Raw genomic sequence first — 23,781 nt, 5'->3', positions numbered from 1 at the left:
TATTTATCTACATGATCTTGGTTGTTTATAAGATACACTCCCATATTTTTGCTCCTTATTGGGAATTCTAATATTACTCCCCTGAGAGACCTGCTTCACTAGTAGCAAATGCTTCCCAATGAATTGCGAGAAGACAATTTGATTTTAGAGGGATTACCAACCACTGGCATTTGGCATAAGATCAATTTGCTTGTTTGTTGTTAACCAAGACACACACAGAGTAGAAAGGGAACAAACTGCACCAAGCTGCATGTTAAATCATGTCACTCAACACTCTAGTGGGTGCTCAGATACTATACTGACAAGGAAGAAATACCAAACAATAATGCAGTTACTTTAAATGTACAAATATAGGGGAAATCCCAGAAACACAAACTTCAGCAGAGCTACCATTTCATCCAACTTTTTCATTTTCTTCAAATACATCTGCCCTTAATATGAAAAGCAACCTTTTCTCCTTTATCACATACTCAAGACATCAGTAAAACTCAATAGCTAGCCCAGTGCTCCAATTAAGCTCCAGATCAGTAAAAGAAAGTTCTCCCTTTAAACATGCACGTTTCATCACTCTTTTTTCTAGACACAAATGAAATAAATTCTTGTGGTGCTTTATAAAGGGTTGTTTTGAGTGGGATTTGGTTTTTTTGCGGTTTGCTTTTGGGCTGTTTTTTTATTTAGTGCAGTTAAGAGTTATACCATTAGTGGAAAAGCAAATATCTTTGTGAAGTACAGAAAATCTATGAAATAACGGGGGAGAAGAGGGGGCCACACAGAACATGTTATATGGCCAAACATGCTTTAATCGCCTGAAAAGAGAAAAATATAGAAGTAAACAACAGAATAGTTCTAAAAAGGTTTTCAAAAAACAGAAAGATAGCTTTTAAGCACTAATGAGTTCAAATGCTTCAAAAGATATGAGTCACTAGGGACAGACTCTCAATACACTGCCTTTAATTTTGACAGTATCTTGTTAAGCTCATAACCTGACATTGTGCCTGCTATAGTATGGTTTCCAAGCTATTAACTTCCACTGCAAACTTAACTATAAAACAGCATCAGATATTTAGCAATGTTACTTATGAAATTATTTTTTCAAAAAATTTAACTACAACAACCTCAATATGGTTTCATTAATATTCTCTTCTGGTTAATATCAGAGCACAGAACAAGAGAAAACTAACAAAGTATGCACCTTGTTCTCAAATTAAGGATAATCTAGAAAATACACTCCACAGTTATGTAGTTCATCTTCTCAATTCCATTAATTTCAAATAGCAGATTATAATAATAGCCTTGATACACACCAATGTTCAATGCTGAGACTTCATTGGCAAGGACATAGATGTATGCGGTGAGTGGTTGGAAAGGAAGGAAGTTTTCTAGCATTGTATAGTTTAACTTATGTCTAGACTATAAGTCTTTGAAAGCATAATATTGCTTTTAAAAGGAAGGGCTATTCATATGGTGAATAATACCTGGGGGGCAGGGGAGGAAAATAAACCCAAGTAAATCTCACCCAGTGCAGTCATATGTACTCCTCCCACCTACCTTTCTTGTACTAAAGAAAAAAATCCGTTTGCTAGTACTGCAAGCTACAGGTAGAAGTCTTCTCAATGTATCCAAAATACTAAGTGATCCACTACTTGAAAAAGCAATCTATCAAATCAGCCCCCAGATGTCTGTAGTCAAACAAGCAGGAATCTGATATTTTCAGTTCTACTCACAGCGCAGCCACCGACTCACCTTTACCCAGGGAAAGTCACCTGGAACAAATGAGCAAAACACTCTGCGACAGCTCACAGCACAGCTTGTGGAGGCCCAGGAAGAATCACTTTTCAGAAATTTGTATGGGCAAAGGCACTTAGAAAACTAGGCCAAAAGAAAGCACAGCAGCAGCACTGCCATGTGCGCCAATTCTGATTGCAGAAAGAGCACAAGTCTATTACAAAGGGTTTCAGCTTTTCTATGCTGTCACCTCCCATATGTCTTCAGATGTCAGTTTATCTCTACTTCTATTGACTGCATAAAAAGATATCCAAAGCATAAAGGGTCAGAGGCATCTTGTCATCTAAGCACAAATTGATTTAACAAATAAATCCATAAAGAGAAAAATTGGGAGGTCAGTATTAATTACGCAGTTACTGAAAGTGTAAATCCTGGGAAAGCACAGGTGCATCTCTGCCATTTCAAAAAGCCTCTCCTCACAATGAGGTTTTTCCACCACCCACACTGCACTTACACAGTAAAGCTGTATGCTCGCAGCAGGCACTGCAAGAGCTTGGCAGTGGGGATTGTATGGATGGACTATATCAGACATCCACAACATCCTGAATTAAAACCAGCTACTAGGCAGCACAGTGGTTCTGCAACCAGATCAGGTCACCAGCACTATAAATACCTCGCAACCCTACCAGCACTTACCTGGATCAAGATACAAATTAACTCATGCCTCTGGTAGACACCTTGTCCTTGATCCTCTCCCTACAACAATCCAGTCCTTCCAGGAAAGAACAAGCATAAACTTAAGTTCTAATTTAAACAGTAGAGAGCCTCTTAAATGTAATACTTTGTACTTCCAGACCCAAGCTTACAGGCACTGCTCATGGGCCATGCTACTGGGAACAGGCAGAGGAGCCTCACCACCTTCAGAAGAAAGCACTTCTAGAACACCACAGCAGTGGGTATAGGCAGCTGAGCTTAATCTCTCATTCAAGAGGGCAGACAACACTCCATGTAAGCAACCGGGTGCCCCGCAGATCTGTGCTGTAACCACTCTGCCTACAGAAAGCTATCAAGAACTCAGTCATGCAGTGGCTGATTGGCAAACCCCATCTGCCTTTTGTTCTATGGGCCAAACAGGCAGCACATTATTTTGCCCTGACAGCACCTCCTACCTTTCGTAGTCACCATAATTCAAGGCACCACAGGACAAAGAGCATCGCTGTACATGAACAGAACCAAGCACTACCAAAGGACCTCTGCCACTGTTTTTGTATTGAGGGGTGGAGGGCAGCAAAAGTCTGCAGGAGTCACATATGAGGGAAGCAGGGAAATCCCACAGGTGAGATCAACCTACTCTCCGATAGCTTCACTGTAAAAAGTCAAACAAGGCTGGACATGAAGTGATCTTCAGCAGCACTCACCAAGCATCCAGTTACTTCTAACAACTTTCTGCAGGTCTGGGCAGCTCAGGCAGAAGGAGCAGCCACAGGCCCCTCTCTTTGAAGGCTTTCAGCACTGTACAGCAGCAGCACTAGCATGAAAAAGCAGGTCTTACTGCAGGTCACATGCAGCTGGTCATCCTCAGAGGATGTGGAACCTATGAGCAGACTGGGAATCACTCAGACTTCCTCTCTGTCCTCCCCTCCCCAGCTCAACACCACAACTGCACTTATAGCCTCCTCACTCACAGAATAATTGCAGCTTGAGTTCTCAATTAAGGCTCAGCAGCTGGAGCAAACCAAATGCATGTCCAGGTTTGCTGCCCTTTACACTCACAGGAAAATATAGAGTCTTGACATACAGTTCTGCAAAGAGTCATCCCTCATATAAACGAGCAACACACAACTATTTCTACGTAGTTCTTGGTAAAGGCCAACATACAGGAGGTTGGCCTTTAGCATGTTAACCCATTGCACACATCCCCAAGTGTGTGCACAAAACCTCTGTGCCCACAGGCACCCTCTACTTCTCCCAGTCAGGGTCTTCTACTCAAAAGAAAAAATACAGAGCCAGCATTCTCCCCCTCCCCTTTCTCTGTTCTTCAGTTCTACAATCTTTTCACCTTTTTTCCTTTGGAGGGGAGGAGGTAGGATACATACAGTCTCTACACAAAAATGTATGACTCTAAAGGAAGCCTCAAAATGACAAGCAAACAAATGCTGCACCCTCTGGAGTGTACAAAAAGTTTAGAGCTACCTTGTTCATCTCAAGTTGTGTGTGAAGTTTATTTCACAAGCAGGCCTTAGTAGACCACTGCCTCACTCTTCTCCTCCAGATTGACCTCTAGTCTGAGTTACTGCACCTGTAAACTGGGAACAACAAATGGTAAGACAGTTTTCAGGTACAAGGAACCACACTGAAAGCCTACATGACAAAACTGAAGAGCTCAGGTGTGATGTTTTGAAATTCCCACCTCAGTAAGTTTTCTCCCAACAGAAAAGGAATCCTCTTCACAATGTCATTTCATCCAAACACAAATCTATGTATACGAGCCATCAAACTGCCTGAACAGATTCAACAGGTCCGCAATGAGCACAACATCCAATACATTTCTGGGCAGCTATATTACACTTCAGGCTGAACCAAACTGAGGTACAGAGTAACGACAGCCTCTTTCAGAAAGGCAGATAGTCTGAAAGAAACTTGCCAGCTGCATTGTCCATTTGATGGCATTGCACATGCCACCAGATGACAACAGGCAGAACAGCCCAGGGGGACTGGGTGTTACAGCAGCAGATAAGACAGTCAAGGACAAAGTACTAGTTCTGTCCTGAGCTTTAAAACTATTAGTTTAAATAGATGCTCATGATCACTAAATTGAACCATGTACCTGAGAGAGCAACCAGCAGCTTCTTAAGCAAAGGTAATATATTTATTTTAACATAAGTATTATATAGATCCCACTTCCATTTACTGTTCACAGGGTACATGAACTCTGTTCCTTTCATTTGCAGTAACACAGTAGATAAACAATACTTCATGATCCCTCTCTCACACTAAAAACTCTGCCTTCCTTCTATGTGCTTGACAGAAAAGAATAAGCTCCAAGAAGAGATACTCCATTTTGCTGTTTTCTTTAGGTTTACTACATTTAGTCATACACATTAAATCTGTCTTTACAAGGATCTTAGAAATAGCTGCATTCTTCAAAGTAGATGCACGGATAGCTTTCTCCTCTCCCCATACATATGAATTGCACCTTCTAGTGATACAATACATTTATTCTTAACTTTAATGGACAGCCACACCAACTTGTTCCAGCTGAAAATATATTGCCTAACACTGTATAGTGAAAAAGCCTGAAAAATTAAATCTGCAGGAATAAGGCATAGAAAAAGCCTGCTTCTGTAGAGAACAAGTTCCTGGGGGTTGAATATGTAAGAGTGAGGCACTGTTCACACAGTTTTCTATCAGGAGACATTGATGATATTTGGTTGACCTAGAGCACCAGTCAATCAAAAGTCAGTACAGAAAAAAGCAGAGGGAGAGAGGAAGAAATTAAGCTTGAGCTGCAGCAGTCATTTGCAGAGATAGTCATGGCTGAGAAGATGGTCTGATCTTTTGGGGATGCCTGCCACAAACTGGCTTGGGGCAATGTTGTGGGGCCATCCTCTGTTACATGTCACAGAAATCTTTCCTTCCTAAAGGAAAAGGCAACAGCTCATAGGTAAAGCATCAACATATATGTGTATGTGTGTACAAGAAAAACAGAACAGAACTGGCCCACGGGCCAGACCGGGACCAATTGCTGGCACAGTTGAACATCTGAATTACGTTTGTTACAGCTTCTTACCTCTATCTGATTCCCTGGTCTTCACATTGCAATATTCATTTTTAAAAAAATGTAAGAATTAATAACTACCAAATTACAGCTTATCTCAGAGTTAAAGATATTAATCTTTTCGCTCTGAACCCTGTTGCTAAAGCTCTATCATCTGGTTGTGTGCTTCATTATGAACCACTATCACATGCGCCATGACCACACTTTCAATGTTGAAATGTGCAGAAAGGTGAGACAACAGGATCACAGGAATAAAAGAAGTGGCTGTTAAATATCTGGTCAGCATGCTTCCCCTTGCCCTCCCTCACCGTGACAGTTTGCTGCTTTTGAACAATTGATGGAAACCTGCAAAACCCTTACTACACAGACAGCTGAACACCATGGCAGTAACTCAGATACCAGAGCGTGAAATCCATCTTAATCTAATGACTGATCACCACCAACTCCAGTAAGCCTTGGATCAAGCCCAACCTCCAAATCTCATTAAACTTATTTTTATATAAAAACCAATAGCCCTTCTGCCTCCTCCCTCAGCTGGGAGGGAAACAATGGAAGCACTTCCACAATTAGACTTACATTTTATGGAGGCTGAAAGACTAAAACACTCTACAATGAGATTAATCAAAATGAAGGAGTTATAATAGTCTTAAATATGAGAGCACATTAATAACTGCTCCCTTGTGGCAAACAGAGCTGGTAATCAAGGGCAGGTTCAGCAGAACTCCTTATCCATTGCTGAAACAGAATTAGCTCTGTAGCAACATAAATGAGCAAGCGGTTGGCCTGCACAGTCACATGCCAAGGTGGAAAGGCTCTGTAGAAATTCAAGTCATCCATCAAAAACTCACAAGGAGAGAAAGACACTCTTCTCTTAGAAAAGAGATCACGTTTGTTGGTCATTTCAGTGCAAAGCTCAGGTTTCTCTGTCTGCCATCAAGACATTTTGCATTGCCAGCACCTAGCACAGCAAGGCTGGTATGACAGTCCCTGAAAGCAATCCTTTCTCCACTATTACTCCAGGACTAGCACAGGACCCCAGGCTCCAGCTCAAATGAGCCATGCTTCTTCAGTGCAACTCATTTGTGAAGACCAAATTGATAGGTGTCCAGTTTTCTTCTTCTGTTCCTGTGACAAAAAACATACCCTGACAGTTCTTTGCTGCCTTTGTCTTGGGTCAGGAAATTTGCCTGAAGAAACTCTCTTTCCTACTGATCTTTCTTTTGTCAGCTTAGCAGCCTACAATGCTCTTTGAAATTTAACAGAAAAAGCAAAACAAAGTCTCATCTCTACACAAAGTTATTTTTGTCAGTGAAACTTTTTCAAAACTTTCAAGCTAACACACTGAAATGGGAGAGGAGAAAAAGCATGACTGGCTGTATGCAACTTTTCACTAGACATTATGGTTAAACCACAGATGGTACCTAAGCCCCATGCAGCCACTCCCTCCCTCCTCCCAGGTGGAATGGGGGAGAGAATCAATAAGGTAAAAGCAAGAAAACTTGTGGGTTAACATAAAGGCAGTTTAACAGGTAAGGCAAAAGCTGCGCACACGAGCAAAGCAAAACAAGGAATTCATTAACTCCTTCCCATCATCAGGCAGGTGTTCAGCCACCTCCAGGAAAGCAGGGCTCCATCACATGTAATGGTTACTTGGGAAGGCAAACGCCATCACTCCAAATGTGTTCCCCCCCTTCCTTCTTCTTCCCCCAGCTTAATATACTGAGCATGATGTCATACAGTATGGAATATCCCTTTGGCTGGTTGGGGTCAGCTGTCCCAGCCGTGTCCCCTCCCAGCTTCTTGTGCACACCCAGCGCACTCGCTGGTGGGGTGGGGTGAGAGGCAGAAAAGCCCTGCCCAGCAGTAACTAAAACATCCTTATATTATCAACACTGTTTCCAGCACAAATCCAAAGCACAGCCACATACCAGCTATTGTGAAGAAAACTAACTCTATTCCAGTCAAAACCAGCACAGCAGGAACATGCAATACCTTCCCCTTCTCCATCCTCCTATGGGAACTCAGTATATGAACTCAAAATCCTGAATATACTTACCCTCAGAAGCCCCTTGGAGATAGCTATCATCATTTCAGACAAGTACGTGGTCTGACAGACAAGCTGGTTTAATCAAATAGCAAGTCTGCGGCTCAGCATTGAACCGCATGCGACTGAGTTTTGATTTTATTTATCTACCAGTTTTAGCATTTTTAAATTCATTTGAGAAAAAAAAAAAAAGTTGGATGAGAAAAAAGGAAAGCCACACCATTGCGGAAGAAGAAAAGGCCCATGCATGAAAGGCTAAAAAACCCCTTCTGAACTTGCTGGAGTCTTTACAACAGGGCCCCTCAAGCACACTTTAACCAGCTCCAGGACATGAGACTTGAACTGAGAGTACACACACACTGGGAAAAAAACAAACAAACAAACAAAAAACCCCAAACAGTAGAATGGCTAGATAACCACTAACTCCCACAGCTGATCTTCCAAATGAATACCAGGAGGAATGCCAGCTGGACTCTGAAAGGTCTGTTATACTTGGGCAACAGTGGAATTACTCAGTGAATTCAGGGGAGGAAAACACACTCCAAAACCCAGAGAGTTGACCTCCCAGCTCCAAAACTTTTGGTTTTACATAACATAAGCTCTTATTTCAATATGCCCTTTATTCATTTAGGATGTGCTCCTCTGGTTTTTTTTTAATGAAAACTTTGTTGTACCATGCTGACAGAATTGATCCTTCATCATCATTACTACAGTAAACAGTTAACAGTCCAAGCAAACGGACAGAGTTTCTCCCAAGCATGTTGTGAAATCTTTGCAAACAGACTGTTTGTCCCAAATAGACTGTTTGTCCAACAGCAGAGGCGCGATCTGAAGCTGGGCCTCCTTCACACAATTACCATTACACTTACCTACATACATGTAAGCTACCAGCATGAGAAACCCACAAACTTAGCAGCAGCCTCCAAAGCAAAACATCTCTGGTTGCAAACGCTGCACAATCTCAAGGTACAGCCTCTGCAACAAAGTCAGCTGTTACTTTAAGGACTATGCTTGGGATTCAAATCACGCAAACACCTGTGTACAACTTCAACTGTTTAACTGCCAGATGCAGTCTCAGAGGGATATCTTGGCTCCCTGTACGACTGTAAAAAGAAACAGCGACTTCCATGTACCCCATATTGAGGAAAGCCCTAACCAAGGTGGGATGAATCTCCTTTTCCAAGTTCCCTTTCTCTTTCTTTTCCCGTTATCTGCAGAAGGAAGGCCTAAATAACTGGTTAGATCATAGAATCATAGAGTCATTAAGGTTGGAAAAGACCCTTAAGATCATCGAATCCAACCACTAACCTAGCACTGCCAAGTCCACCACTAAACCATATCCTCAAGCACCACATCTACCCTTCTTTTAAATACCTCCAGGGATGGAGACTCCACCACCTCCCTGGGCAACCTGTTCCAATGTTTGACAACCCTTTCAGTGAAGACATTTTTCCTAATATCCAACCTAAACTTCCCCTGGCACTACCGGAGGACATTTCCTCTCATCCTATTGCTTGTTTCTAGGGAGAAGAGACCAATCCCCACCTCCTTTCAGGTAGTTGTAGAGAGTGATAAGGTCTCCCCTCAGCCTCCTCTTCTCCAGACTAAACAACCCCAGTTCCCTCAGCCACTCCTCAGAAGACCTGTTCTCCAGACCCTTCACCAGCTTCATTGCCCTTCTCTGGACATGCTCCAGCACCTCAGTGTCCTTCTTGTAGTGAGCAGCCCAAAACTGAACACAGTACTTGACGTGTGGCCTCACCAGTGCTGAGTACAGGGGCACAATCACTTCCCTACCCCTGCTGGCCACACTATTCCTGATACAAGCCAGGATGCTGTTGGCCTTCTTGGCCACCTGGACACACTGCCGGCTCATGTTCAGCCAGCTGTCAACCAACACCCCCGGTCCTTCTCCACCAGGCAGCTCTCCAGCCACTCCTACCCAAGCCTGTAGCATTGCATGGGGTTGTTGTGACCCAAGTGCAGGACCCAGCAATTGGCCTTGTTGAATCTCATACATTTGGCTCCGGCCCAACAATCTAGCCTTTCCAGGTCCCTCTGTAGGGCCTTCCTGCCCTCCAGCAGATCAACACTTCCACCCAGCTTGGTGTCATCTGCAAAATTACTGAGGGCACACTCAATCCCCTCATCCAGATCATCAATGAAGATATTGAACAGACAGCTTTAGTTACACAGAATTAATGGAAGTTGAAGGTTTTACTGTTGACCAGAAAAAAATTGCTCCCTGTAGCAGCCTAGCATCTCCTTTGAAGGAAAAAGGAACTTTTTGATTTGAAAGAGACCCTGAATAATAGGCAAAACACAGTTTTAGGCTCTAAACATTAAGAGCAAAACCTCTTTCTATGCAGACTACTCCTCCCCTTAACGCAGTTTTCAGACATAGATTCAGAACATTAAAATAAAGGTCTGGGCCAATTATATGATGTAAAGCATGGAGTTTCCTTGATCTTCAGAGATTTTACTTATTACCTGAATTGCCTTATTTGCCTGATTCACATAATAAAGGTTTCAAAACACCACTTTGTTCTTAAGTGATAAAAAAAGCATTCAATATAAACAACATCAAGTGTTGTTTCACCTACTGACGAAGATTAGATGCCAATTTAGATCACAGGAAGCTGTAACACCTCACTTTATGTGTACTATGATATTTTTACCTGGTTGCAAAGATTACCTACATATTCTCTCCTCATTTTTTAAACCATAAAACTATCTTCTGTCGTATTTATGTGATGCCTTGAACAAAGCTTTTCAAAACTAAGCTACTGGGGCTTGTTCACACTGCACTTTGTCTTGTTGCTTCTGTCATTTTTATGTTGCCCTTCCAGCACAGCAGAGATCATACGGTGTCCCCATTCAAATGCATGACTATGACCCTTGAAGAAGGGTTTCCATAAAACAGGAGGCAGATAAGAGTTATACTGCTGCCTTGTTTCTGCACACAGGACAGGAAATAAAGACAGGAATTTATCCAAGAAAAAATATCTCCAGGTAATTATCAGTTTGAAGACATTACCACATTTTATGACAGTACTGGCTTCAGCCCTCAAAAAGAAGTAGAAGTCTCTTTGAACAAGATATAGGGAGAAGCGTATCTTTGAAAAGAAATCAGCACAGGAACATGCCCAAAGTGCTAACAGTGCCCATGCAGGCAGAGCTTTTTTAAAGATCAAGTTTCTTAAATTAAAACAGTGCTTCTAAAGCTCAGTCTTTCATGGCTAGGAATATAAAGTTCTCTATCAGGAAACCGTTTTAGAAATGAATTCAAAAATCAAAAGCCCAGATGGAACAGAGTAGCTTTGTTCGGGGGGCGGGGGGTGGGCGGGGGCAGGGAAGATGGAAAAGCCATAGTCTTTCAACATCTTTCCTGCTGTCCAAAAAACTAGTTAACTACAGTTGATTTCAGAGTAAGCATGTGAATTTTACATAAAAGTAGTGACCATGCACCTGGTATATAAGGCATGGGCTCTCTGACACCAGCACCCCTTGCAATATCAACATACTTTCTTCAGCGGGCAGCACTCTCCACTGCAAGTCCCAAACCCTTGCTATAGTCTACTCTGCAGGCATTGTGGAGACAGCCTTTTTCCCTCCCATTGATACACAAACAAGTGATTTCTCTCCCTTGCCTATAAGGCCTCATGAATTGCTTATACAGCATTGCCAGCATCTTCACAAGGATGCAGTAGCAGCATCCAGACACTCTCCGGATCGCCTCAGAGAATCAATGCTCATGTCCAAGGCAACTCAGCAACAAGTAGGTTCTTAAATCCCAAAGAAAGCTTTGGAAAAATCCTGTCCACAAAAATCAGTCAAGAAATTGTAACGTATTAGTTCATGGATTATTTCCTCGATCAGCAAACAGCACAGGGTTGACAGGAGCTTGCCAGCTACTATGCTGAGGTGAGTTTTCCTGGCAGAGATGGCTTGCCGTAATCTTAAAGAGTTACCTCCCTACTTTCTTGCATTTGCTGGAGCCACAAAGTGCTCTAGCTGTATTTACAGAGTATTTGGGGGCTGTGGAACAAAAATGCTTTTGGCTTAGGTGCTTAAACATAGCTGTGCTCTAGAGAAATACTGTAGTGAACATCAAACACAATCTGCTGGCACAGATCTCTTCTCTTCTGTGCTGCATCACTTCTGACACTGCCTATATCACTGTCATATCGAAGTGCCTCCCAGCAGTGCGCTAAGTGCTTCAGCTAATATCTGGTGTTCAGTTTATTCTCTCTTTTCCCTGAGGGAGAATCATATGCACTGCAGTATGAATTGTTTTGAGAGAATATAGGTTTAACAGGTACAAACAGCTTCTTTTTGAAGCTGAAAGCATGTGCCCTGAACGAAAGGTGCTCAGGCAAATCATGTGCAGTAAAAGTTCATTTCACAGACTAGGGCCAATATCTTCCTCCCCTCCCTTCCATTAAGCCAGTCTCTTCTGCAAAGAATAGCTTTATCCTTTTGGAATACTATTCTACTGAACCAAATGCCAAATCATCAACCATTGTCCTACCATAAATATCCATGACAGTTTTTACGACACATACTAGTGCTGAAGTACACCATGACTGTACAACCAAATCATTCACTGATGCTTGTGATGTATTTTGGAGTCCCTGAATAAGGGGAACAATCAGTTTATTATCCAGCATGGGATACTAGCCTTTGTTTCCTCTCTGTTTTGCAGACTCTCATTTTCATGTCACTTGCACCAAATGCTTGTCCTCTCCTTGAACTACAACAACTCTTTTCCAGCTCCTTGGCAATATTCTGCTCCTCACTCTAATTTGGCTTCCTCAACTGTGCACATCTTTATCCTCACATTCCGTTCCTGAAACAGACCTGCCTAGAATATTTGATAAAATCTGAATTAAATTGCCTGAATAGTAATGTTATTATGAAAATGCCATATCTCTAGGGAATGATACATTTAAGTCTTCTTAACAGCATGTGCACTTAATGGACAGAAAACACTTCCTCTTCAGAAATGAGAAAAACAGATTAAACAACTCCAATAAAACTGGAACAAAGAATTAGATTTTGCATAGGACAAGAATGGTTTCCAGAGGTGTTTGCAGGTCTTGTCATTGTTTTCTGACAAGTCGTCACAATCTACAAGGCCTTAATACTAAAGATTCTTTTTCTCAATACAGAAAAAATCCTGGTCTGTGACCAAGACAAACGCACACCCCCCACCCTCCCCAGGAAAAAAAATTAAGATTCCTACAGAGAGGGCATAAGAAAAAACTAATCAATTCTGCTCAGAAAGAGCTTACCTATAATTCCCCAGTGGACCTACAAACAGCAACCAATATAATAGTTCCTAACTCACCACCAGTTGATGTAGCTTTAATTCTTCATGAAGAAGAGAGTCCACACTACCAGGAGAAAATAAAACAAAGTTACAAGAAAAGAGACAACAGCAGCCCTGTAGTCTTAATACTATTCCCAATTTTGAACAATAAAAAGTCTTCAAAGAGCGAGAAAGTCACATTTGAATCCCATATGTAGGTCAGAGACAAACTGTTCTTTCTAAAAGAAATTAGCAATTAAAATTTAGAGTTTCGATTTAACCTCACACAAAAAAGTTTCCAAAGAAGCACATCTGCCATCTCCGCTGTGCTACTGGACTGAGATGCTGTAAGTGCTAGAAACACTGTCAGCAGAGGAATCTCAAGATCCTGGAGGTCTAGAGCTCAGCCCCCAAGCTGTTAAGTCTAAAGTCACTGAACAAGTTCTGGTGACAGGCAGATGTTTTAAACTGTAGGGGTCCAGCATGAATAACCATCCAATCTTCACGGATGAAAAAACAAGTCTGAGGTGCACAGCACATTGCTCTTATCACAGTGGTCTTCTCTAGAACAAGCACCTCCAAGTCTCAGCTGAGGACTTTTCTCAAGTACTGCAGCAGGTGAAGGTGTCAGCCAACACAAACAGGGCAAAGGAAAGGACAGATATAAATATGTAAGGAAAAAAATTATTTTTGGATTTTGTTGAGTGCACCATATGAATAGGATCGAGGTAACTCAAACACACTACAACCAAACAGAACGACAATTCCCAGGGGAAACACGTACCCCAAGCTAAAATTCTTCTACTTGTACCCACTTCAGGCTGACTTGTTTTGCCATGCTGTCCTCTCTATGACAGAGCCAGTTTGATTTCAGAAATGCTTAACACAAAAAAAACCCAGTTATATCCCCATGTAAATAATAGAAATACTTTTCTTTCAAGAAGTATTCAAAATCCCAAACCTCTGTAAAATGCTACAACAGGATTTGCACATATCTTCTAGTTCTGATAGCATTACAATCCACTTTGAATCAGCTCCCATGGTAACAGCAACATTAAGGTCCCCAGAGAGCCATCTCGCACATACACACAAGATTGGAAAGGACGTGTCTGTAGCTTTGCAGTTGAAGAGACAGAACACAAACTTGATTCAATGCAGGGAGCCTCTCCACAACAGTACCCTCCTTTCAGCTAACAGGATTCAGAAAGACACCATTTCTTTCCCTTAGTAATGGCATTCAGGTCTCATGTCATCTCCAAGATCAGAGTATACACTTCTCTTCAAGAACTGACCCTTGCTACCCTCTTCCCTCACACCCCAGCGCAGCCTAAGTGTAACACATGTACTTACATAATTTCACTAGGAGCTTTTTGTTCCTCAGCAAGACTCTGCTTTGTAATTTTTCTAGTTGGGTTGGTGGAAGCCCACGGAAGCCAAGAAACAAAGCTCTGTATATTTTTCAGTCAACAGAAGGGATAGCTGCTCTAGAGGAACATTGCAGTGTAGTCAGCCCAGTGATGCAGCTGAGGAAAAGTCCCCTCCCCTCCTTCCTTTGCCATACAGGTGACTCCAAACACTCCTGAAAGCACTCCTTTGCTCACTCATATCTGATCAAATTCCCCTTTCCAAGGGCATGCCTCATCTCAGTGTCTCAGCTCCCTCACTAATGATTTTTCTTAATTGGCCATTCTAAGCTGCTGCAGGATGACACAACATCGTGCTGCCACAGCATACTGCTTCAGGAGCAAGGGAGCAAAATACATCTCTCCTACTTCGCCAGCTTGAGAAGATGGAGCAGTAAGGACTGGACTGCAAGCAATGAGGCAGCGCTTACTGTTCCACCACATCACTGTGCTGTTCACTGCCACACACAAAAGTCTTGTGTGTTTCCCCATTTCCACCTGCTAGCAACTGCATTTCATGCAGGATTTGGTCTAATCAGAACTCAGAGATCCCCAAGAAAGCGAGCTGATTTGAAAAACAAAACACCATACTTACCTTGTCAGTACCTTTCTGACCGCTAGCTTGCTATGGGTTACACACTATGACAGGCATCACAGATTTTTAAAGCAAAATGGTCTCTTCATTTAAGGAATATTCATAATCCTTTTCATGAAACATCCCTTAAAAAATGTAGATAAACAGTCCTGGAAGAGGCACCTTCACAATATCCCACTGACAGACACAACTCCATTAGTATCCCTCCTTTCCAGCACGCTGTAATTTATTAGTGTCAGAATTTGCAAACTCAGACTCTAACAAGACAGAAAGAGGCAAGGAAGCAGTTTGAGCAAGACCTACGGCAATGAGAAGGAAGTGTTTTTCAGGAGAACCACCAGAAAGTGATGGTTCACTCTGCCCCAAAAGGTTACGTGTCTCAGCACAAACCTTTGTTGATCTTCCAAATATATTTTGGCTGAGCTTCCAACTTCTAGAAAAGAGGCAGGAAATAGCAAATGAATTACAGTATCATTAAAGCGATAGTAGCCTATAAATTTATATAGCTTTTATTTAAGGTTTCTGTTGAAAATAAGGGGGTTTTGTCTATTACTTTGTAAAGTTGTTCTGCTTCACGTTTATAGAATTTCAATTGTAGATAAAAACTATGTACACCATATAATGAAGATTACTATGAATGCTACCCTTCCTTTGGGAAAGTATCTTCAAGTAGATGAGCCAGAAATACTTACGCAAGCAACAGGTATTTTTGATTCAGTTTCTCAGAAGTGAGAAACTGAAGAGAATTTAAAATTCCTGCCCATTTGGCAGAGCACAGGGGTCTTTCTGCCTCTCTCTGTCTCTGATGTAAATGGTAATTTACAAAGTAAATTCAAGTCCTGAACATATCTGCTATTTTACATCTGGTGATGTTATTTTAACCTCAGAAGCAAACTGGGGAGAAAAAAATTCTATTTCTGCTGATCACTTACTTTCCTGAAGTTCCCTTCCTTTGTTCTATCAGCCAGGTTATTTAGAGGGTATTACCCCAATCCAGCAAAGAACTTAATATTTCCAGTGAAAGCAAAGGCTCTAATGGATCAAAATGCTTTATTTAGAGTTCATCAGCTCCTGCTTCATATCCTAACTACTCCACTGAAATACCTCTACAGTTCCATTATTATGCCTGTTGTATTAGTGATAAGTCAGGCATAGAGCACATACACTCAACTTGGGAGTTCAGTTCTACCTTCCTAGGGACAACTTTTCATACATCAACTATCAGATTCTTCTTACTCTAAACTTTTACCACATCCATTAACAATTGACATGGGGCCAGTTGCCTATGAAGAACGAGCGGTCAGAGTGCACAGGCAACATCCTGCTGCCGCAGGGAATAACCAGAAAACTAGTAGTACAACACTTGTAGAAAAAACAGCCAGTCTGCTGCTGCTCTCTGTCTTCAGTACAGTCATGATTGCCCAAAGCAGACCTACCATCAGATATGACAGGACCAGGCTCTCCTCGGTTACACCATGGCAGTCCTGCTTACTCCACTGAGTTTTGCTCAATTAAATCAGGATAGCATGCAACTTTGTATGACTACAGACTTACCCAATGCAGTTAGAGAGCATGATCTGCAAGCAAGTTAATGAGTTTGTAAGGGCATGTTAGTCACTAAAATAAACACTGCTGAAGAAAATTCCTACTGCTTCATTTGTCATGTCATGTATTGCCTGATAGAAGATCGCATGAATTAGGAACAAGCAGCATTAGCATTGTAATAGTCAAGAGAAATGCATGGGAGGACAGAAGGGTTGTTCCTGCATCACTGCTTGCTTGCTGTGCTTGACACCAGCTGCCAGTAATTCCACAGAACCTGCTCTATTCTACTCCTGCTCCATCCCATACCAGCTATCCAGCAGGCAGACCAGGAAGCATCACCTCTGAAACAGAGAAGACAGAAGGGGGGTGGGGGAGAGGTACTACATACTCCCCTGGCACCTTCTTTCTCAAAGTCATATTGCAATACCTCCACAGCAGCTTATGCTTCTTGCTCTCCTTCTTTAAAAAGGAAAAAAAACCAAGCATTATCTTTGCCTGTGGGTGTCAAGGAAATAAATCTCAAAGCTCAAGAGTAGGAGGATGCACCCTCGCTTGGAGCTCCCTGTAGTCAATCCTAGAGGAAAGGGACCATAGCTAGCACTAGAGCGCTGCTACTGTTACTGGAGCCCAGATCCCTTTTACCATCCCCTCTCAAAAGAGACATCCCACTCAGACATGGCCATGGCAGGTCCCAGGTCCCAGTGCAAGCCAGCACTGCTATCCAAAGCAGACACTCTTCCTTCCTTTACTGCATCTCACTCCTGCTCCCTTCCATAGCTGTTTGTGTGTTCCTGTTTTGTTAAAATTAGCATCTTCCCCAGAAGAAAATTCCACAAAAAAGGGCCTTGGTAAAGAAATAGTCAGCCATTAGTATGGGACAACCTGACTGGGGGGGAAATACATTTCCCCCATGGAAAATCTTCTAAAGCCAAACTGCAAATCCACAAGTCAGCAGCAACACAGAGATCCCCAAAGCTAACAAACACCTGCCTCTTCTCATAGTTCTCAGGTTCCCCCACGTTTTCCTGTTACAAAATTGTACAAAGGATCTTGTTTTCTCACAAGGCAAAGGAAGAGAAGCACAGAAATTGAAGGAACATATTAGGGCAAAAAATTTCAGTGGGTTTCTTTGGACAAGTGATGGAGAATTCATGTATTGGTGATGGAGTGACAAGATATCAAAACATATCAGTGCTCTTCAGAAAGCAGGAAGACAGCACTTATCCTCTTTGTTCCAGTTTGTTCATTTAATCCTAGGCAAACAGGAACTTTAGACATTTTTCAAGCATTTCATAAACTAATAGCAATAAAATATCTAGGTAAGGAAGCTGTTTAAATAGGGCAGGGGGAGAACCAACAGCCTGGACTTCCTAGCAAAAAAGATTGAAGTATGCAAGTAAGGGGATGGGGGGAGGGCAAGAAATGGGATGCATACTGCAAAGAAGATAAACTATTGCACATTTAATGGAGTACAAGATTTTTATTTGCAAACCCATCAGATTAGGCTTTAACAATCTTCCCTTCCTTTCTAACCATTCCCCTGTGATGCAGGGGTGGGGGGAGGCACACTACAACACCCCACTGCCCCCTAAAAAGGCTGCATTTCCTTTTCCAGGGGGACTGTATCGCCATTCTACAGCAACATGTCCTGCAGTTTATCAGGTTCTTCTCATCCCAAAACACCAAAACAAAACACACTGCCAAAGCACAAATAACAAAGAGTCCCATCTTAGAGTCTGTACTCCTCTGTGTCCCATGACACTTCCAAGGAAGCAGACCTGTCTATATTAGGAATCACATGGGTCCTGCAATTCCCGAACTGTTTGACTGGCCTCACTGCTCCGGCCTCAGTGTTGGACTACACATATTGCCTGTTGTTCCATGGCCATACCAGCCAGTAGTCTGGAAGAAAGGAAGTGGTGGTTGACATCCATGAAAATCAGAAAACATTCTTTATCTCAATGAGGAAGAACTTTATTCAAAGCAGTGCAAAAGACCCATTGTCACTCACCAAAATAGTTTACAAACTCCATCAATCAAGGCACACAGTCTGATCCTTGTGTGAGTTTTGAATGATAAAATGTTTTCCCCTCTTATGCCAGACCACAGTCTAAAATTGCTTATCTTTACCACAGCAGAAAAAAAATAAAGTTAAAATGCTGACAAAAATGTTGCCTGAGAGCTTCAAGTAACCGCAGCTTCAGACCTGTTCCTCGCAGCCAGGACTGAATTTTGAAAAGGAGAAGAGGAGGGGGAAAAAGTCACACCACACATTCATAGAACATGACTCTGATCTGTCTGAAGGAGAGGCCAAACTCTGAGTTCCTCCTGTCCAAAACAGGCAAGGATACTCCTACCTATTAAGTTTCCTGTGCTAGCACCAGTACACTGAAGTCAGCTCTTTCACAGAGCTAAAAAACACAAGAAGGGTGCTTGGATGAGAAGGTGGGACCTCCACCTTCTGACAAATTTGATTAAAATTGGCCGACAGAGTAAAACATTATCAGCATTGGGTGACTGTCTGCACGTGCCCGACAACCTCACACACAGCATTAATGATGTAACCTCAATTTTTCAAGTGTAGTTTCCTATGGAAACATGGGAGGGAAAGGCATTTTCACTGGCACTCCAAGCAAAAACAGAGTTTAATCTGGCACCCTTCACAAGTACTCAATTAGTTTCCAATTCAAGAACAGAAAAGAACAAGTTAATTGACCAGCAAAGTCTTAGAACAAGCCTGGTACTGTGCCATCAAAATGGAAATTAGGGGAATCGGGCTACAAACAGCCCTGCTGCCAGCATCCAAAGTCTTCCTCTGCCAACACTTTTCCCACAGGACACCTTTGGTCCTCATCAAAAAATCCAACATAGTAATTGCAGGAAAGACATTAGATTTGAATGTGTGTACCAAGAGAATTTCCAGCAGTCAAAATCCACACACAAAACCAGTGAGCTGACATACAGACATACGCATACAGATCAGACTACCAACAGGTCTAGCCTACACAAACATTAACCAAAGCACAAATCAGTACTGTAACATGCTGAAAGAAAGTGGATGGACAAAAGCCACTAAAAAGCTGCATTCCCAAATCCATCTTTACACAGGAGGTTAATCAGAATAACTAAGCAAGTGGATGTTTTCACTTCTGTATGTGCAATATTCCCCAATGGTTTAGTCATTACAGCGAGAACCCAAACCTTTAAAGATAGATCTGCTTAAGAAGCTGAACACTTTGGAGAGAAAAGTTAATTTGGTGGCTAGCTTTCCTTCCCAAAGAATTGCATTAGACAATTATCTACAGAAGTGAAAATCAGGCCAACATTTAAGGGCCACAAGGGGAATAATGCAATGATTGCAAAGGAAAAAAGCAAACAATAGCTAGGTGCTCATATTCATTTGAGTCATATACACAGTGGTATTCATAATGAATACTAATTTTGAGTTCTGCTTTATAAGGCATATTCCTAAAAGGAACTTATTTTCTAATTATGAGCTCCAGTGACCATGCACATTAAACAATGAAAACAAACGGCAGTAGATATCAACATTGTGACAGTCCCATTATCTCTCAAGCAATGCATGAGGATAAAGCTGTTAGCCATCCTCATAGGCAAAATTTACTTGAAATGTCACTTCTATCCAAATTCCTACAGCTGTCAGTTTACTCTCCCTCCACCCAAATCAAAAGGAGGCAATTAGAAAAAACTGAATTAAAGATGAAAATGCTTACTTACAAAGAATATCTGTAGTTTAGAGATCACATCCTTAAAGTGTTCTAGCTAGCTTTTTAAAAGCAAAAGCTCGAAACAATCACCCTCAAAAGAGACTGGGAAACAACTGGAATTTTTCCTTCATGATGGTGAACTGCTAAGGTATTCCCTGCTCATTGTCCTCCTTAAACATTCAGAGGCAGCAAAGACTTGATCTTCTAGGTTACCTGTTCTTCAAGCACACGAGGCATTGCTATTTTGCCACAGAGCACTCAAGGCATCTAACAGTCCTTCATTACCTCCCTCAGAGCCTTCATTGGCAAACACAGCAGTACTGTACTTCTTAACTGAAAGGCTTTAAGAAGTATCTTCTAGATGTCACCTCAAGGCTCAGCTGAATCCAACAAGCAAGAGTAGAAGTTTGATGCTCAAGAGCCCCAGCATACACAGCTCCCTAGCCAAAGTTTTATTTCCTATTTTACTAGATATATTAAGCAAGAATGAGAGGCGTGACAGTTTCTGAAGAGATTCACTTACAGCTTCAGCCTTGCAGCAGGTGAATTTCAAAGCCAAATACTACTATGAGCACAAAAACACCACCTGATTTAGAAGTGGCAAGAAAGTGAAAGATGTGCAGCCTATGGTAAAGTCAAACCACCCCCTTGTAAGACCAAACCATGTTACTTCATGGTTTTGTGCCTGCTGCATTACTGCTCTCCCAGCACAAGTGATTCCAGACAGACATCAAGCCCATAAAGAGAACAAAATCCCAGAAGTCTCAGAGGAGGTAAAACCTATGGTTTTATCAGTCGCATAACTGCTATATAGCTGTTTCCTAATGCAGCTTTTAGCTTAAACATGCAATAACTGGCACAGTACCATCATCACAAGGCTGAAACCAAAAATTAAAAAAGCTAGAAGACTGCACAGAGAAATCACAGCCTTCTCCCAGGACAGACACATGGACAATGAAAAGGAATTATGTCTGGAAGACATAAGTTATCCTCACAGAGGAGTACAAGAAAGACTTGTACTGAGAGAACAGCAGCTCATTTCAGTTGGGGGAGCAGGACTGCTCAGCTACTCAAGATCCTAAATGTTAAAGTAACCTCTAGCAAGACTTCCAGCGATAACACAGAACAGACTTTCAAGGACACGGGCATGTGATGAAAGAATATTCAGAGACAAGGCTAAGACTTTTTGCTTTCTATGCACTGTTGCATCTTCTCGCCAGGGGTAAAGGATGCAAGCTGGCCCTTACCTTATTCTGAATTCCCAAATAGAATGCAAATAGTAGTCATATAGGCATATGATTAAAACCAGGATTCCTATGCTGATTCATACTGATGCTAGGACAGCGAATGACATGTGTTCTTTACAGCATATTTCAAAAGTTTTGAACAAGACATCCAATTTACATATCTTTTAATAAAAATAGATCTGCTTTATTCAGAATTGCAGCTATTCCTATTTAGTTTTTAAGAAATGCAAATTCCAAGAAAAATGCATTATTCGCTTCCAGTGTGTGAACCAACAAAGATTTGCATATATTTGACTCAGAGGTGAGTTCAACTAATGCCAATCACATTAAAAATTAACCATAGGATCTACTCATTACACAATAGCAGTGACTGACATCATGCAGCAAGAGAAATATTTTGACCTATCATGACACTACCAACATATAAGGATTTCTTTTTCTATGTGAGCACATAAGTGTAACCTAGCAACAGCCAGAGTCTGTACCCTCTTTCACATGCATCTGACCCCAATAAGGCACATCTTTTGTCCTAAACCTTAACAGGTTTTTCTTGCAGAAAGTAGTAAAAGACCAGTGTTCCCAAGAAAATTACAAACTACACACAAATACGAATATATTAAAAAGAAGGAATATATTCCAGTAGGTTAACCATTTTGCCAATTTAGTTTTTGGTATAATGTCCTCTGTGTGCTCAATATATAACACCAAACCCCTGCTTTGCTCCAGGGAGGGTTTACTGGCACTTCAAGTCCACGATTGCTATCCTGCTGCTTCCACTCCAGATCCTGAGCTCCATCGCATGGTCACTGCAGCCAAGGCTGTACCCAGCCTTCATATCCCCATCCTTCCTTGGTTTTTAAGTATGTATAAGCAGAATGTCTTCCACTCTTGCTCTACACACTGCTTGTTCACAGTGCTTTCTTTCCCCTCATCTAGCCCTTCACTCACACAGCCCAGATGAGCACGACTAGCCTTACCCAAGTTATTCCCATCAACCAGAAACAGATGCAAGCTGTCTAAATGCAGCACAATAGGAACAAACCTGTAAAGTAAATAAGCTGTTCCCAAAGGCCCCCATCACGCACAATCATTACCGTTTTGGGATGGGGTACTTTGGACTAGATTATGAGCATCATATGTGCTCCTAGAACACAGCTTCAATTTTAGTTTTATCCAAAAAGGAATCAAGTAGACACTCTGAAGCTACTCCATTATTCAAATTAAGTATAGTAAGGTGGGACAGTCAGGAGAATTAGCTTTAAAAAATGCACTCCTAATGCAAGTTACCTGTCCAACATCAGTGCACACACAGAAGCCCATGGTCTGGTTCACACTGCATTTGTTGCAAAGGGCCAGGACTACACACTTGGAAGATGCAAGATGCTCTGCAGAAAGTGATGTGGGTGTGCTGGTTTTGGCTGGAATAGAGTTAGTTTTCTTCACAATAGCTGGTATGTGGCTGTGCTTTGGATTTGTGCTGGAAACAGTGTTGATAATATAAGGATGTTTTAGTTACTGCTGGGCAGGGCTTTTCTGCCTCTCACCCCACCCCACCAGCGAGTGCGCTGGGTGTGCACAAGAAGCTGGGAGGGGACACGGCTGGGACAGCTGACCCCAACCAGCCAAAGGGATATTCCATACTGTATGACATCATGCTCAGTATATTAAGCTGGGGGAAGAAGGAGGAAGGGGGGGAACACATTTGGAGTGATGGCGTTTGCCTTCCCAAGTAACCATTACATGTGATGGAGCCCTGCTTTCCTGGAGGTGGCTGAACACCTGCCTGATGATGGGAAGGAGTTAATGAATTCCTTGTTTTGCTTTGCTCGTGTGCGCAGCTTTTGCCTTACCTGTTAAACTGCCTTTATGTTAACCCACAAGTTTTCTTGCTTTTACCTTATTGATTCTCTCCCCCATTCCACCTGGGAGGAGGGAGGGAGTGGCTGCATGGGGCTTAGTTGCTGGTTGGGACTAAACCACAACAGCGGGCTAACCTAAACCCAAGGAAATCTTGTCCTAAATCCCAGAACTTAGGCATTTGTTCAAGACCCCCAAAACACAAAAAGCTTGGTATCTCTTCCAAATGCTTCTTTAGAAGTGACTGAAAGAATTTATACCAAGTAGTACTTTTTAATTGTTCTACCTCAATGGCATCTGAATTATTTTAATTGTTAAGACATAGAGGTACTTGTTTTTGAAACACATAAAGGGACACAATCAGTTTAGAAATAAGCAGGCGCATTAAGGGGAAGTCAGGCTGAATAAAGATAAATCTTTGGCCACCAGTCCAGTGTTTTACTTGCAGCATTAGGGAACACTTCAGCGAGCACGAAGATGTATATGCTAAAATACAACGCCCAGTCCTTCAATCAGATATATTGCTTGGGTTCTTTAAACCCCTTTTT

General features: G+C 41.9%; 1 protein-coding gene across 9 annotated transcripts in view; it reads right to left on the bottom strand.

Moving 5' to 3' along the window:
* The window catches only part of TSPAN4 (tetraspanin 4), a 464,080-nt gene that overhangs the window by 420,167 nt on the left and 20,132 nt on the right, over positions 1-23,781 (bottom strand). The window contains exon 2 of one of the 9 annotated variants that reach the window (XM_075094495.1): positions 12,898-12,943. The exons of the other annotated variants lie outside the window; for them this stretch is intronic. The gene's annotated coding sequence lies outside the window, so the exon portion shown is untranslated. The remainder of the gene's footprint in view (positions 1-12,897; positions 12,944-23,781) is intronic. 9 annotated transcript variants of the gene reach the window in all.

The sequence above is a fragment of the Phalacrocorax aristotelis genome, chromosome 5 (genome assembly GCF_949628215.1).
Source record: "Phalacrocorax aristotelis chromosome 5, bGulAri2.1, whole genome shotgun sequence".
NCBI classification, from domain to species: Eukaryota; Metazoa; Chordata; class Aves; order Suliformes; family Phalacrocoracidae; genus Phalacrocorax; species Phalacrocorax aristotelis.
The sequence above is the reverse complement of the archived record's forward strand: the minus strand, read 5'-3'. Positions and strand labels throughout refer to the sequence as shown.